The 15586-nt window shown below is 42.6% G+C and overlaps 1 protein-coding gene across 2 annotated transcripts in view; it reads right to left on the reverse strand.

Moving 5' to 3' along the window:
• SCAPER (S-phase cyclin A associated protein in the ER) overlaps positions 1-15586 on the reverse strand; it is a 404857-nt gene that overhangs the window by 13751 nt on the left and 375520 nt on the right. The window lies entirely within an intron of this gene.

The raw sequence follows: 15586 nt of genomic DNA on the forward strand, positions 1-15586 counted from the left end.
GATTAAAAACAAAATTCTCGAAAACTCAAGATATCACTGGGCACAAAATGATATCTCAAAACCACGCTCTACTCTGATACAGATACACACATTTACATGGGGCCTGTGTAATGAAGAACCACCGTCAGGTAGCTGGTAACATGGACCATGAAGCGGGGGTACAATGAGATTTATAAAACATTAGCTGTGGGTTTTCTATTGCCCCCAGGAGAGCGATGCACAAGTGTAACTATCACAGATACAATAGATTGTGGGATCTTGATAAGACTACCCTTCCTGTGCTCTTCACCTTCACAAGCCTCACATCCGAGGAGAACTTGTTAACCACAAATATATTATTACTAAAGAAAAAAACCATGGAAGTAAGAACAACAAAAACCATAATCATAGCCATTTCCTCATATGGTCAATATTGCGCCAATATTATGGAGAGTAAAAGGCCAGTACATACATGGAGAATGAAGACAGTAACTGTAAAGCAGTATGGTGTATAATATACAGAGATCATCTGATGTCTATTTCTGCCCGGACAGATCAATCATTGTACAACTGACATTGCAATGATCGACACGTCCTGTATCGGTGCCCGATATTGATGGACATATTAAATTACCTCTATTCCACACAAATAGCCAGAATGTTGTCAAATCTACAAAGGTGTTTGTGTTTTTATTGATGTCAGACAACATAGGTGTTGGAAACCTTCTAAAATAATCGTCTCTAAATATTTTATTCTTATGTCATCTGTAGATTAACGCATTTATTCAGAAATGAGCAGAAAGGACGAGCATGAAGTATAATATGGTGGACTAAAGGGTTAACACGATTGTGGAAAAAGTTTCCTGTCACTTTGTAGCAGTTACAATACAGCGCTATTTTGCTTTATTTAGGGGCTGGTTATGTAGACATTTTTTTCGCTTCATAATATTGTGCAGAATACCACGTCGTACGTCGGGTGTTTGGCGGGGGAGCCCTAATATGTCCCGATTATTGTATGCACTATTTGCAGGACTTTAATAATGTTGGCAACTTAAACCGTACGTCTTTATTCCCCTTACACTTGTATTATTTATGTGCTTGCTTATCTTTGGAAGGCACCTTGTACGCGCGTCACTTATACCCTTCATTATCCTCTATTTATGTCTCTGTGACTGGCATCCCAGGGCTTACACCGTCCCTATTTTCAGGGTAAATGTCTTCATTTTCAGCTCACCCACCTTTCATGTCTGTGTTTGTCAGGTTGGATATTTATTCCTCTTTTAAATTCAAAAGAAAAATTATCAATAAAGATTGAGATCATTTAGATTGAATTACCGTATGTCCTGGCACATTTTTTTGTGCTATTTTTGGCTTTATTACTTATTTAGCACAAGATTACAATTAGTTAAACAAAACTTTTATTTTTGATATTATGAAGAAAGTGAAAAATGTCATAAAATTAGTTTTATCTTTTTTCATTTAGAATTTAATTGATTACGATAGTGATACAAAAAACAAGTACAAATCTGTAAGTAGCAGATTATTAACACAAGAAACATTTGAGTGTCCCTTTTTCATTTCTTTCAGCTCCATTACTGAACCAAAAGTAAAAGTTTGACCATCAGGAACTATTTACAGGACTCACTGTATGGCACTATAATGTCTAGACTCAATTATTTCTACCTGCTTATATAGAGTCATTCATTCTACAGCGCTTTACAGACATTATCATCACTGTCCCCATCGGGGCTTACAATCTAAATTCCCTATCAGCATGTCTTTGGATGGTGGGGGGGAAATCCAAGCAAAAAAGGGAGGAACATATAAACTCCATGCAAACTACACTCCCTGATATGTCGCTTATTCATATTATGTAAATAAAAGCTTATAACCGGACTTTAAATTCATCCATTGGTTGTATAAATTATTCTTTTGAAAGCTGAAACCCTCCAAAATGTGGTTTAGGTTAAGAAAATAAATTGGCATCAGTACAGAAATATTGATCATTTAATGGACACAGAATGGTCAGATTTTGGAAAGATAAAAGTTTTGTCGCCTGTGCTCAGTAAATAATCGGTTAATTAGTGGGTGTGTATAAAAAGAAACCCAGCACCCGAGACCTTCACTTGAGCTCTGACAACATGCCAAAAAACCACCCTGCGACCAAAGCCTAGATTATCAAGAGGCTGAAGACCAGATCCACTGCAGAGGTGGCTGGCACCTTTAAAGTGTCTCAGTGTCAAGTACAAAGAACTAAAAAAAGATTCAAAGAGACTGGAGATGTGTTTGACAAGCCCAGGTCCAGCAGACCCCGCAAGACAACTGCACAGGATGAACGTTTGTTGGTTAGAAAATCCAAAGCAAGCCCCTCTTCCACTGCAGCAGAGGTCCAACAGGCCTGGTTACCTCAAGTTCCTGTGTCAACTAGAACAGTTTGTAGGATTCTGTCTCGAAATGGCCTCCATGGTGGAATCAGTGCCCAGAAGCCAGCACTAAACAAAAGGCAAATAAAAAAATGTGTGGCATTTCCAAAGTCCTACAGCCTGCTAAACAGATGGAAGCTGCAAAAGTGGCAGAAGGTGGATTTCTCTGATGAATCTTCAGTAGAATTACACCACAGCCATCGCAAATACTGCAGGAGACCTACTGGAGCCCGTATGGATCCAAAATACAGTGGGGAAAAAAAGTATTTTGTCAGTCAGCAATAGTGCAAGTTCCACCACTTAAAAAGATGAGAGGCGTCTGTAATTTACATCATAGGTAGACCTCAACTATGGGAGACAAACTGAGAAAAAAAAATCCAGAAAATCACATTGTCTGTGTTTTTTTCATTTTATTTGCATATTATGGTGGAAAATAAGTATTTGGTCAGAAACAAAATTTCATCTCAATACTTTGTGATATATCCTTTGTTGGCAATGACAGAGGTCAAACGTTTTCTGTAAGTCTTCACAAGGTTGCCACACACTGTTGTTGGTATGTTGGCCCATTCCTCCATGCAGATCTCCTCTAGAGCAGTGATGTTTTTGGCTTTTCACTTGGCAACACGGACTTTCAACTCCCTCCAAAGGTTTTCTATAGGGTTGAGATCTGGAGATTGGCTAGGCCACTCCAGGAACCTTGAAATGCTTCTTACGAAGCCACTCCTTCGTTGCCCTGGCGGTGTGCTTTGGATCATTGTCATGTTGAAAGACCCAGCCACGTTTCATCTTCAATGCCCTTGCTGATGGAAGGAGGTTTGCACTCAAAATCTCACGATACATGGCCCCATTCATTCTTTCATGTACCCGGATCAGTCGTCCTGGCCCCTTTGCAGAGAAACAGCCCCAAAGCATGATGTTTCCACCACCATGCTTTACAGTAGGTATGGTGTTTGATGGATACAACTCAGTATTCTTTTTCCTCCAAACACGACAAGTTGTGTTTCTACCAAACAGTTCCAGTTTGGTTTCATCAGACCATAGGACATTCTCCCAAAACTCCTCTGGATCATCCAAATGCTCTCTAGCAAACTTCAGACGGGCCCGGACATGTACAGGCTTAAGCAGTGGGACACGTCTGGCACTGCAGGATCTGAGTCCATGGTGGCGTAGTGTGTTACTTATGGTAGGCCTTGTTACATTGGTCCCAGCTCTCTGCAGTTCATTCACTAGGTCCCCCCGCGTGGTTCTGGGATTTTTGCTCACCGTTCTTGTGATCATTCTGACCCCACGGGGTGGGATTTTGCGTGGAGCACCAGATCGAGGGAGATTATCAGTGGTCTTGTATGTCTTCCATTTTCTAATTATTGCTCCCACAGTTGATTTCTTCACTCCAAGCTGGTTGGCTATTGCAGATTCAGTCTTCCCAGCCTGGTGCAGGGCTACAATTTTGTTTCTGGTGTCCTTTGACAGCTCTTTGGTCTTCACCATAGTGGAGTTTGGAGTCAAACTGTTTGAGGGTGTGCACAGGTGTCTTTTTATACTGATAACAAGTTTAAACAGGTGCCATTACTACAGGTAATGAGTGGAGGAAAGAGGAGACTCTTAAAGAAGAAGTTACAGGTCTGTGAGAGCCAGAAATCTTGATTGCTTGTTTCTGACCAAATACTTATTTTCCACCATAATATGCAAATAAAATGAAAAAAAAAACCAGACAATGTGATTTTCTGGATTTTTTTTTCTCAGTTTGTCTCCCATAGTTGAGGTCTACCTATGATGTAAATTACAGACGCCTCTCATCTTTTTAAGTGGTGGAACTTGCACTATTGCTGACTGACTGAATACTTTTTTTCCCCACTGTACATCCAGAAAAGTTAAATTTAGTGGTGGAAAGATCATGGTCTGGGGTTACATTCAGTATAGGGGTGTGCGAAACATTTGCAAGGTGGAAGGCAATATCAATAGCCTACAATATCACGAAGTATTAGCTACTTTCTATATTCCAAATCATAAAAAGGGTCAAGTTCGGCAGCAGGATGGTGCTCCATCTCAGACATCCATCTCTACAACAAAGTTCATCCAGGCAAAAAAGATCAAGGTGCTCAAGGACTGGCCAGTCCAGTCACCAGACATGAACATCATTGAGCATGTTTGGGGTAGGATGAAAAAGGAAGCTTGGAAGAAAAAAACAAAGAATCGAGATGAACTCTGGGAGGCATGTAAGACTGCATTCTTTGATGACTGATGACTTCATTAATAAACTGTATGAATCATTGTTGAACAGCATGGATGCAGTCCTTCAAGCTCATGGAAGTCACACAAAATATTAAATATGACTCTAATAGCACCACAACTTCATTCAACAATGTTATGCAACAAATATTTGTATTTTAAGTTAATTATTTGCTGGAATATCACATTACTTTCTGTGGCCGACAAAACTTTTGTCTTGCCAAAATCGGACTATTGTGTCCATTAAATGATCAATATTTCTGCATTGATGTCAATTTATTTTCTTAACCTAAACCACATTTCGGAGGGTTTCAGCTTTCAAAAGAATAATTTATACAACCAATGGATGAATTTAACGTCCGGTTATCAGCTTTTATTTACATAACATGGATAAGCGACATACACTCCCTGACAGAAGTTATGTCATTGGTGGGATTAGAACCCAGGACTCCAGCGCTGCAAGGCTGCAGTGCTAACCACTGACCCACCCGGAACAGATGGTTTCTAACTTTTTTGTTATAAGATACCTTCTAAATTTTGGTGACAAAGACAATGTATAGTAGAGCTAAATCTCAAAATATAATATGAATGCCTAACTCCTCTGATTCTACTTGAACAAACAGAAAGAAATGTTTAGTGATCCGAATATTCTTCGCCATCTATAGTGACTTATATGGCTGAGGAAGAGTTATAAACTCCTTCCGCCGACCGACTTTAAAGATTCTACATGTCTATAAATTAAAGTATACATTTTTCGCCATTGAAAATATTGGGATCTTAGATCAGATTCCGATAGAACGCTGTTAAGTGATATAATGGAAAGAGCGGCAGAACAAACGTAAAGTCTCTGTCATAAAGCCTTAAGAGCAAGGGGAGGATCAGATAAGACAGAAGTGTGTGTACATGAAAGCTTCTCATAAAGTCCTTTTCTCCACAGCAATGACATGCGACATGGGGGGACTTCTTTTGTTTAGCCTCAGAGACCCCTTCAGAGTGTTTAGAGTGAAAGGGTTAAACTAGTAAATGTCAAGGGGCTTTCTATACCCAGCATTAGTGAACAGTTCATCCAAAATCCCTAACATTTCATTGCCACTTAGTCAGGCTTTGTGAAAACCTTTTCATCAGCCCACGATAAATATCTCCCATTAACATTGATGGAGGGAGGGGCAGGCTTTTAGGTGTAGGCACTGGGTCTGTGAGGTGGGACACCCAAGTTTTATCATTGGCGCCAGATCAGCTTCTAAGCAAAGTGGATCTCTTAACCCTGTGTTTGCTAGATATTAATACTATATAATATTCTAGATGATAAAAGAAACCAACCTCAAAACGCATGAACTGATCAGCGAGCACCAAGAAAATTATTTTGTACATTGTCTATTCAATTAAATAGAAATAGAGAAGGCAAAACCTTCCCAAAAATTGTAAAAATTAATCTGTACAAAATCTTGCAGCAGTTTCTAAGCTCATAAACTGTGAAAAGCAGCATACAAGCAGTAACTCCATTCAGTGAGACTAATCAGCCATCTTTTTCATGTGGAATCTGCCATAATAATAATATTAATATACGTTACTTATTTTTGCATTTTTTTCTCTGGTGATGTGAACAAAAATTTGTTAAATCATCCTGCAAAACAAACCCTCACACAAAGCGGTCTACGGGGAAAAAAATAAAATTATGTCTCTAAGATTATGAACATGATATATATATTTTTTTAGCGTGCAAAAGTAGTAAGAGATAAAAAATAAAACCCTACACACAAAACACAGCAACCAATAACATAAAAGTAAAATAGTATTTATCCTGCAGACTGAATGACACTGAATGTGGTTTTTCCATTCCGCCAAATAGTTAATAAAGTCAATAAGTTGTAAGTACTTCCAAATGGTGTAATTGAAAAATGCAACTCAACCCGCCAAGAACAAACCTTCATATACCGTATTTTTCGGATTATAAGATACACTTTTCACCCCCAAAAAATGTGTGTGTGTGTGGGGGATAATGGGGGTGTGCCTTATAATGCGAATATATCTTACCGGCAGAGGTGGAGCAGGGTTCCAGGGTTGCTGCTGGAGGAGGCAAGAGTGGAGAGTTGCTGCAGGCCACAGGCTGGGATGAGGGGGTGTTCTGATGTGTGACGCTGCAGGTGTTCGGTGGTGTGGGGGGGGCTCTGCCGACATTTTGTGAAAGCCCGCAGCGCCAGCACTTCTATGGTTTACTATGCGGTGGACTCCGGGAAAATGGCCACTGGGGCAGCGCATACGCAGATGGAGATCTCAGCACCAAGATCTCAGGAGATGCCTGCAGTCTGTATCACCGAACACTCACAGCGTCGCACATCCGAACACCCCTTTCTCCCAGGCTGGGGTCCGCAGAATCGCCCCACTCCTGCCTCCGCCAGCAGCAACCCAGGGACCCCACTTCACTGCAGCCACCACCCCCTGTAAGCAATAAGATGCATGGATTGTAAGAAGCACCACCATTTTATTAAAAAAGGTTTTTTTTCCTATTTTCCTCCTTAAAATTTGGGGTGCGACTTATAATCCGATGCGTCTTATAAACCGCAAAATACGGTAGCTATCTTGATGGAAAATAAAAAAAAAGTTATGCTTCACAGATTACGAGGAGACAATAAAGATTATATACTATATATACTTGTATATAAGCGGAGCTTTTCAGCACCTATTTTTTTTTTGCTGAAAAAAACTCCCCTCGGCTTATACACAAGTCACGGTCCCACTTACTTGGCATCTGCTGCAGTGCAAAGGTCCCCGGTCTCTCCCGCTCATCTGCGCGCTCCCCTGCAGCCTCTGTTAGTGTTCCGGTGGCTGCTGACAGGGCTGGCAGTCGGCGTTTGCACCGGGGCAAGTGCCTGGGTCCTGTGCCTGGGTCCTGAGCAGGCAGGGACACTGGCACGCTATGGGGGCCAGGTGCCTGTGCTGCCGCTTGCTCAGGCCCCCAATACTTGCGATATTTACCTCTCCTCATTCCACCGCTGCGGTCTGTCTTCCGCCTCCTCTGACTTTGACGTTCAGGTCAGAGGGCGCGATGACGTGATTAGTGTGGGCCCTCTGCCTGAACAGTCACTGCAGAGAGACGGCGACAATGAGAAGCAGCGGTCAGCAACGAGAGGCGAGTATGTCAATTTATTTTTTTGCAGCAGCATTATACGGTATATGGGAATCTTATGGGGCCCATCAAGAACATATACACACACACGCACACAGATTGGTTGCTATGACCAACAGTTTTCCTTGCAACCAATCACTAAGCATCTCTCATTTAACCAGAGCTGGTTAAAAGTAGCTGAGCTGTGATTGGTTGCTATGCGCAGGTTTTCCCACTTGACAACACCTCAGCAGACACTGACATGGTGGGAGAAATCTAGCATCCCCAGGAACATAAGCTCCAGCCATCGTCTGTCCCCCAGAAAGGACAAGTGAGTACTGGACAGAAATGAATCCTCCCTCCCGTGTGGTATCATTAAGTGACACACATGAATGTAGGAAAGTGCACATATTAAATGTCATGTGGATTTAATATTTTCATACAGACACTTTTATGCATTATTGATGTGTTACTGTGCTCTGATGCTGTGAGTTTTTTTAAAGTGCTACTTTCCCCATAATTCACCTGAATATACCCATATAACACGTAATGCTTTTCTCATAACAGCCCATTAAATATGATACTATACAGCATACAGATGCTGTAAATCCATGAGCAACTCAGCCGGACAAATTACAAGTTGACGGTGCATGAAAATGTGTGTGAAGGTTTCTCTACTGTACTAATCTCTACTGTACTAATGTATAAGGTTTGTGCCTGTCCATTGGTGAAAAGCAAGACTGTGATATTTATGGTGGCAGATAAGTGAGAATAGCCTGATCAGTAGAAAACCTGGGATCTTAGTGAACCATGATTCTGTGCAATTTCACTATTCTACTTTTACTGGCTCTTTTGGGATGATGTGGGATATTAGGGGTAGTAGTCCATTGGCTCTGGCTGACGGGATGATGTGGGATATTAGGGGTAGTAGTCCAGTGGCTCTGGCTGACGGGACGATGTGGGATATTAGTGGTAGTTGTCCGGTGACTCTGGCTGACGGAATGATGTGGGATATTAGGGGTAGTAGTCCGGTAGCTCTGGCTGACGGGATGATGTGGGATATTAGTGGTAGTTGTCCGGTGGCTCTGGCTGATGGGATGATGTGGGATATTAGTAGCAGTCCAGTGGATCTGGCTGATGGGATGATGTGGGATATTAGGGGTAGTAGTCTGGTAGCTCTGGCTGACGGGATGATGTGGGATATTAGTGGTACTAGTCCGGTGGCTCTGGTTGACGGGATGATGTGGGATGTTATGGGTAGTAGTCCGGTGGCTCTGGCTGACGGGATGATGTGGGATATTATGGGTAGTAGTCCGGTACCTCTGGCTGAGGGGATGATGTGGGATATTAGGTGTAGTAGTTTGGTAGCTCTGGCTGATGGGATGATGTGGGATATTATAGTGAATGTGGCTATGCGGAGTGGGCGGGGCCATACACTCAGCTTTATATATATATATGATTGCCATGGCGATCCTGATGTCATAATGGGTTGCAAAGGTGACAGGTATGTCATAGTGTGTGTATCAAGCCCCACCACATGTCGTCATAATGGTTGCCGTGGCGGCGCTGATGACATAATGGGTTGCAAAGGTGACAGTTATGTCATAACGGGGTTGCCATGGCGAAGATGTCATAATTGGTATATGGGCACAGAACTATGGGATGGAGGATGTGCGATGGTATATGGGCACGGGATTATGGGATGGAGGATATGTATGATGGGTATATGGGCACAGAACTATGGGATGGAGGATGTGCGATGGTATATGGGCACGGGATTATGGGATGGAGGATATGTATGATGGGTATATGGGCATGGGACTATGGGATGGAGGATGTGCGATGGTATATGGGCACGGGACTATGGGATGGAGGATATGTATGACGGGAATATGGGCACTGGACTATGGGACGGAGGATAATTATAATTTGTTATAACTAACCACAGTTAGTTACTATGCCCGGGCAAAGCCGGGCTCTTCAGCTAGTGTATATATATATATATATATATATATATATATATATATATATATATATATATATATATACATACACACTGCTCAAAAAAATAAAGGGAACACTTAAACAGAATATAACTCCAAGTAAATCAAACTTCTGTAAAGTCAAACTGTCCACTTAGGAAGCAACACTGATTGACAATCAATTTCACATGCTGTTTTGCAAATGGAATAGACAACAGATGGAAATTATTGGCAATTATCAAGACACTCAATAAAGGAGTGGTTCTGTAGGTGGGGACCACAGACCACATCTCAGTACCAATGCTTTCTGGATGATGTTTTGGCCACTTTTGAATGTTGGTTGTGTTCTCACACTCGTGGTAGCATGAGACGGACTCTACAACCTACACAAGCGGCTCAGGTAGTGCAGCTCATCCAGGATGGCACATCAATGCGAGCTGTGGCAAGAAGGTTTGCTGTGTCTGTTAGCGCCTCCAGAGGCTGGAGGCGCTAACAGGAGACAGGCCAGTACACCAGGAGATGTGGAGGGGGCCATAGGAGGGCAAAAACCCAGAAGCAGGACCGCTACTTCCGCCTTTGTGCAAGGAGGAACAGGATGAGCACTGCCAGAGCCCTGCAAAATGACCTCCAGCAGGCCACAAATGTGCATGTGTCTGCACACACAGTTAGAAACCGACTCCATGAATATGGTCTGAGGGCCCGACGTCCACAGATGGGGGTTGTGCTCACAGCCCAACACCATGCAGGATGCTTGGCATCTGTCACAGAACACCAGTATTGGCAAAATCGCCACTGGCATCCTGTGTTCTTCACAAATGACAGCAGGTTCACACTGAGCACATGTGACAGAGTCTGGAGACGCCGTGGAGAGCGATTTGCTGCCTGCAACATCCTTCAGCATGACCGGTTTGGGAGTGGGTCAGTAATAGTGTGGGGTGGCATTTCATTGGAGGGCTGCACAGCACTCCATGTGCTCGGCAGAGGTAGCCTGTCATTAGGTACCGAGATGAGATCCTCAGACCCCTTGTGAGTCCATGTGCTGGTGCGGTTGGCCCTGGGTTCCTCCTAATGCATGAAAATGCCAGACCTCATGTGGCTGGAGTGTGTCAGCAGTTCCTGCAAGATGAAGGCATTAAAGCTATGGACTGGCTCGCCCGCTCCCCAGACCTGAATCCGATTGAGCACATCTGGGACATCATGTCTCGCTACATCCACCGTCACGTTGCACCACAGACTGTCCAGGAGTTGACTGAAGCTTTAATCCAGGTCTGGGAGGAGATCCCTCAGGAGAACATCCACCACCTCATCAGTAGCCTGCCCAGGCGTTGTAGGGAGGTCATACAGGCACGTGGAGGCCACACACACTACTGAGCATCTTTTGCTTGTCATGAGGCATTTCCACTGAAGTTGGATTAGCCTGTAATTTGATTTTCCACTTTGATTTTGAGTATCATTCCAAATCCAGACCTCCATGGGATATTAATTTTGATCTACATTGGTAATTGTTATGTTTTATTGTTCTGAACACATTCCACTATGCAATGAATAAAAATTTCCAACTGGAATATTTCATTCAGAGAGATCTAGGATGTGGTATTTTAATGTTCCCTCTATTTTTTGAGCAGTGTATATATACACACATACACACACACGTGTTTCTCACAAAATTAGAATATCATCAAAAAGTTAATTTATTTCAGTTCAATACAAAAAGTGAAACTCATATTATATAGAATCATTACAAACAGAGTGATCTACTGTATTTCTGTTAATGTCAATTATTATTATGGCTACAGCCAATGAAAACCCAAAAGTCATTATCTCAGTAAATTAGAATACTTTATAATCTTTATTTAGCGTACAAAAACACATACAAATCTGCATGAAAACCTGCATGAAAACCTGCATGAAAACCGAGCGGAATTTCAACTGCATTTTCTGCCAAGAGAGGCAGAACCTGTGCAGAAATTTCCACAAGCAAATCCGCAACGTGCGCACATAGCCTAAAAAAAGAAATGGGGAAACTGCTTTTTTACCATTCCTACCAAAAAGAGTTAATAAAATCAATAAGTTATATGTACATCCAAATAGCACCACTGAAAAATACAAATCTTCCTGTCAAAAATAAGCCTTTATACAGCTGCCAATAGAAAAATAAATGGTTATGTCTCTTGAAATGTAATAATAAAAATAACAACAACGTGTTCCTTAAAGGGGTATTCTTAAGTTCATTCTAAAAGGGAGAACCTGAGATAGCTAAGTGCTGCACTAAGCTGATCTCCGACACCACCCATAAGAATATGTGGAGCAACAATCTGCATAATCAGCCACTGCTCCCATTCACACTTCACACAGGGCTCTTTAGAGTCATGGTTTTCAGGACTGGTTGGAGTCCCAGTGAGTGGACTCCTAGCAATGGGGAAGTTATCCCCTATTCTACAAAAACGGAATAACTTTCAGAGTTGAAAATATACTCTTAAAGGGGTTGTCCTCTACTAGAACAACCCTTTCTTATACTAAATGTTCGGCCCCTATAAAATAATAAAGCCTACACTCCCCTCACGTGCCGGCGCCGTTCCTGCGTTGTCGGCACTCGTTCTGCCTGTGGCTGTGATGCGGTGTTGTCACGAGACGCCAGTGCCCAATCACCGCTGGAGTCACAGTCTCTGCCTTCAGACAAACTGAACATGAAGAGGAAGCCAGGACTGCAAGCTCATCCCACACTTCGTCTTCACGCTGAGTTTATCTGAAGGCAAAGACAGTGACGCAAGCGCTGATTGGGCACCGGCGTCACGTGTCATTCCACCGCATCACAGCCCCGGGATCGGGACTGCCGACATCGCTGGAACGGCACAAGAGGGGAGTATAGGCTTTATTATTTTATCAAGCTCAACATTTAGTTTACGAAGGGGATGTCCTAGTAGTGGACAACTACTTTAAGGCCCAAAAAAGGCCTGGTCGTTCAGTGGTTATTACGTGCGTCTCTCCCAACAGGAGAAATTGTTGAAATATAAATACCACCAAGAATGACATTTCCAGGTGATATATTGATGTTTCATTTGTATCTGTCTGACCACCAACATTAATGCATATGCAATATATTATAATTGCTTCTGTACAGAACACCTTGCCACTAATTTAAGAGCTAAGCTGAGATACTGTTCTTTGTAGATTAACCCCTTTCAAGGACCTGTCATATCTCCTTAGATGTCAGATTTAGTAGATACTTATATTCCTCATGAAATACAATAACTGGACAGGAGACAGCAGTCAGGGCATGCTGGAAGTTGTAACTTTGGTAATGTCCTGCCCAGTCTGATATTGTTACTACTGAGTTGTGTGCGGACAAACCACAGCACAACAAACAGTGATGATATTCTTTAGAATTATGTCACATAGCTATGCAATAAGACAGAAATGCACTAAGACATGTAATCTTCTAATAAAGCAAAAGAGGTAATGTAAATCCAGCTGTAATCTAAAAAGTGCGCTGCTATCAAGGAAGAATATTGTGGTCTCAATATATGAGAGTAATCAGGTGCCTCTGACAGTACATTGGTCATGAAATTGCTGGCGTCTACATACTTTATAGAACGCCGCGCAGTAATCTGTGGGAACTAAGTGCTTGCAGTAACTTGCTTTTACTTTATCAAGGGTAGAAACATAAGAAGTGCAGGTGAATACATTTCTTGGTCTCGGTTCAAGCACCAAACTTTGTTTTGTGGTTTCCAGATACATGGAGATTAAAAAAAAAACAGCTGCTCATATATAAATGGTGCCAACTGCTCTTTGGTTCACTTTGCCCTATAGTAATACAGGTAGACTTAGCACTTGTGGATAAGACACTCACTAAGGTTATGTGCACACAACTTCTATTACTGGCAGATTTCAGCTGAAACATTGCCTTTTGTTACTTCTTTTAATGGCTTCAGGTTCGGAAACGGTGAAACGGTCAAAAATAGAAGCATGTTTATCCTTTTGGCAGAATCCGGTGGGAAGTCGCTCGCCACTATAGTGGAAAGTATAGAGAAAAGGTGGCACAAAAAATGATGGCAAAGTTGCCAGCGAAGTTGCATCAGGAAAAAGACCACCAGTGAATTCCTGAATCAACTCCGCCTAAAAAAAAACCTCAGCAGCTCTGCCATCGAAAAAAAAGTCAGCATATGCACATACCCTAACGATCTTTACAGTGATACTGTGTTTTATTGGAAAGTGATCAGGATAATTTAAGGATGCTCTGATGGTCTCTCTCCTGTAACCACCTATGATCAGCGGGGGGGGGCTCTGTCTACTGTAGAGTGTAAGTGATTGTGGTCAGAAGGGTACTCTCTTGCTCCTGTAGGGCGTAAGCACTTATGATCAGCGGGGTCCTCTCTCTCCTGTAGAGTGTAAGCACTTATGATCAGCGGGGTCCTCTCTCTCTTGTAGAGTGTAAGCTCTTATGATCAGCGGTGGTCCTCTCTCTCCTGTAGAGTGTAAGCTCTTATGATCAGCGGGTCCTCTTTCTCCTGTAGAGTGTAAGCTCTTATGATCAGCAGGGTCCTCTCTCTCCTGTAGAGTGTAAGCTCTTATGATCAGCGGGTCCTCTCTCTCTCCTGTAGAGTGTAAGCTCTTATGATCAGCGGGTCCTCTTTCTCCTGTAGAGTGTAAGCTCTTATGATCAGCGGGGTCCTCTCTCTCTCCTGTAGAGTGTAAGCTCTTATGATCAGCGGGTCCTCTCTCTCCTGTAGAGTGTAAGCTCTTATGATCAGCGGGGTCCTCTCTCTCTCCTGTAGAGTGTAAGCTCTTATGATCAGCGGGTCCTCTTTCTCCTGTAAAGTGTAAGTTCTTATAATCAGTAGGAGCCTCTTTCTCTCTCCTGTAGAATGTAAGCTCTTATGATCAGTGCAGGCCTCTCTCTCCTATAGAGTGTTAGCTTTTATGATCAGCATGGTCCTCTCTCTTGTAGAGTGTAAGCTCTTATGATCAGTGGGGTCCTCTCTCTCCTATAGAGTGTAAGCTTTTATGATCAGCATGGTCCTCTCTCTTGTAGAGTGTAAGCTCTTATGATCAGTGGGGTCCTCTCTCTCTTGTAGAGAGTAAGCTCTTATGGTCAACGGGGGTCTTCTCTCTTGTAGAGAGGAAGCTCTTATGATCAGAGGGGTCCTCTCTCTTGTAGCGTGTGAGCTCTTATGATCAGCAGGGTACTCTCATTTGTAGAGTGTAAGCTCTTATAGTCAGCGCGGTCCTATTTCTTGTAGAGTGTCAGCTCTTAAGATTACTGGGGTACATAATCTCTCATAGAGTGTAAGCTCTTGTGATCAGCGGGGTCCTCTCTCTTCTGTAGAGTGTAAGTTCTTATGATCAGAGGGGTCCTCTCTCTCCTGTAGAGTGTACGCTCATATGATCAGTGGGGTCCTCTCTCTCCTGTAGAGTGTAAGCTCTTATGATCAGCAGGGTCCTCTCTCCCCTGTAGAGTGCAAGCTCTTAAGATCAGCGGTGTTCTCTCTCACTCTTGTAGAGTGTAAGCTCTTATGATCAGTGGGATACTCTCTCACTTCCTTCTGTAGAGTGTATGCTGTTAAAATCAGCAGAATTCTCGCTCTATATATATATTCTTCCCATGTGTATTTTCCAGCAATTACAAGCTTTCCAGAAGAGAAATGTGCATAAATTTTTTCTCTGCAATTCAATTTTTTTGTGAAATTTTGCTGAAGTCTATGAATTCGAATTTCAAATAATCCACTCATCTGTATTGATGAGCTACCTTTAAGGTACTGTCACACTTAGTGATGTACCAGCGATCCCGACCAGCGATATGACGTGGTCAGGATCGCTGGTACATCGCTAAGTGGTCGCTAGTGAGCTGCCACACAGGCAGATCTCAC

This window comes from Dendrobates tinctorius, unplaced genomic scaffold, assembly GCF_039654945.1.
Source record: "Dendrobates tinctorius isolate UK_male_01 unplaced genomic scaffold, ASM3965494v1 ptg000062l, whole genome shotgun sequence".
Lineage (NCBI taxonomy): Eukaryota > Metazoa > Chordata > Amphibia > Anura > Dendrobatidae > Dendrobates > Dendrobates tinctorius.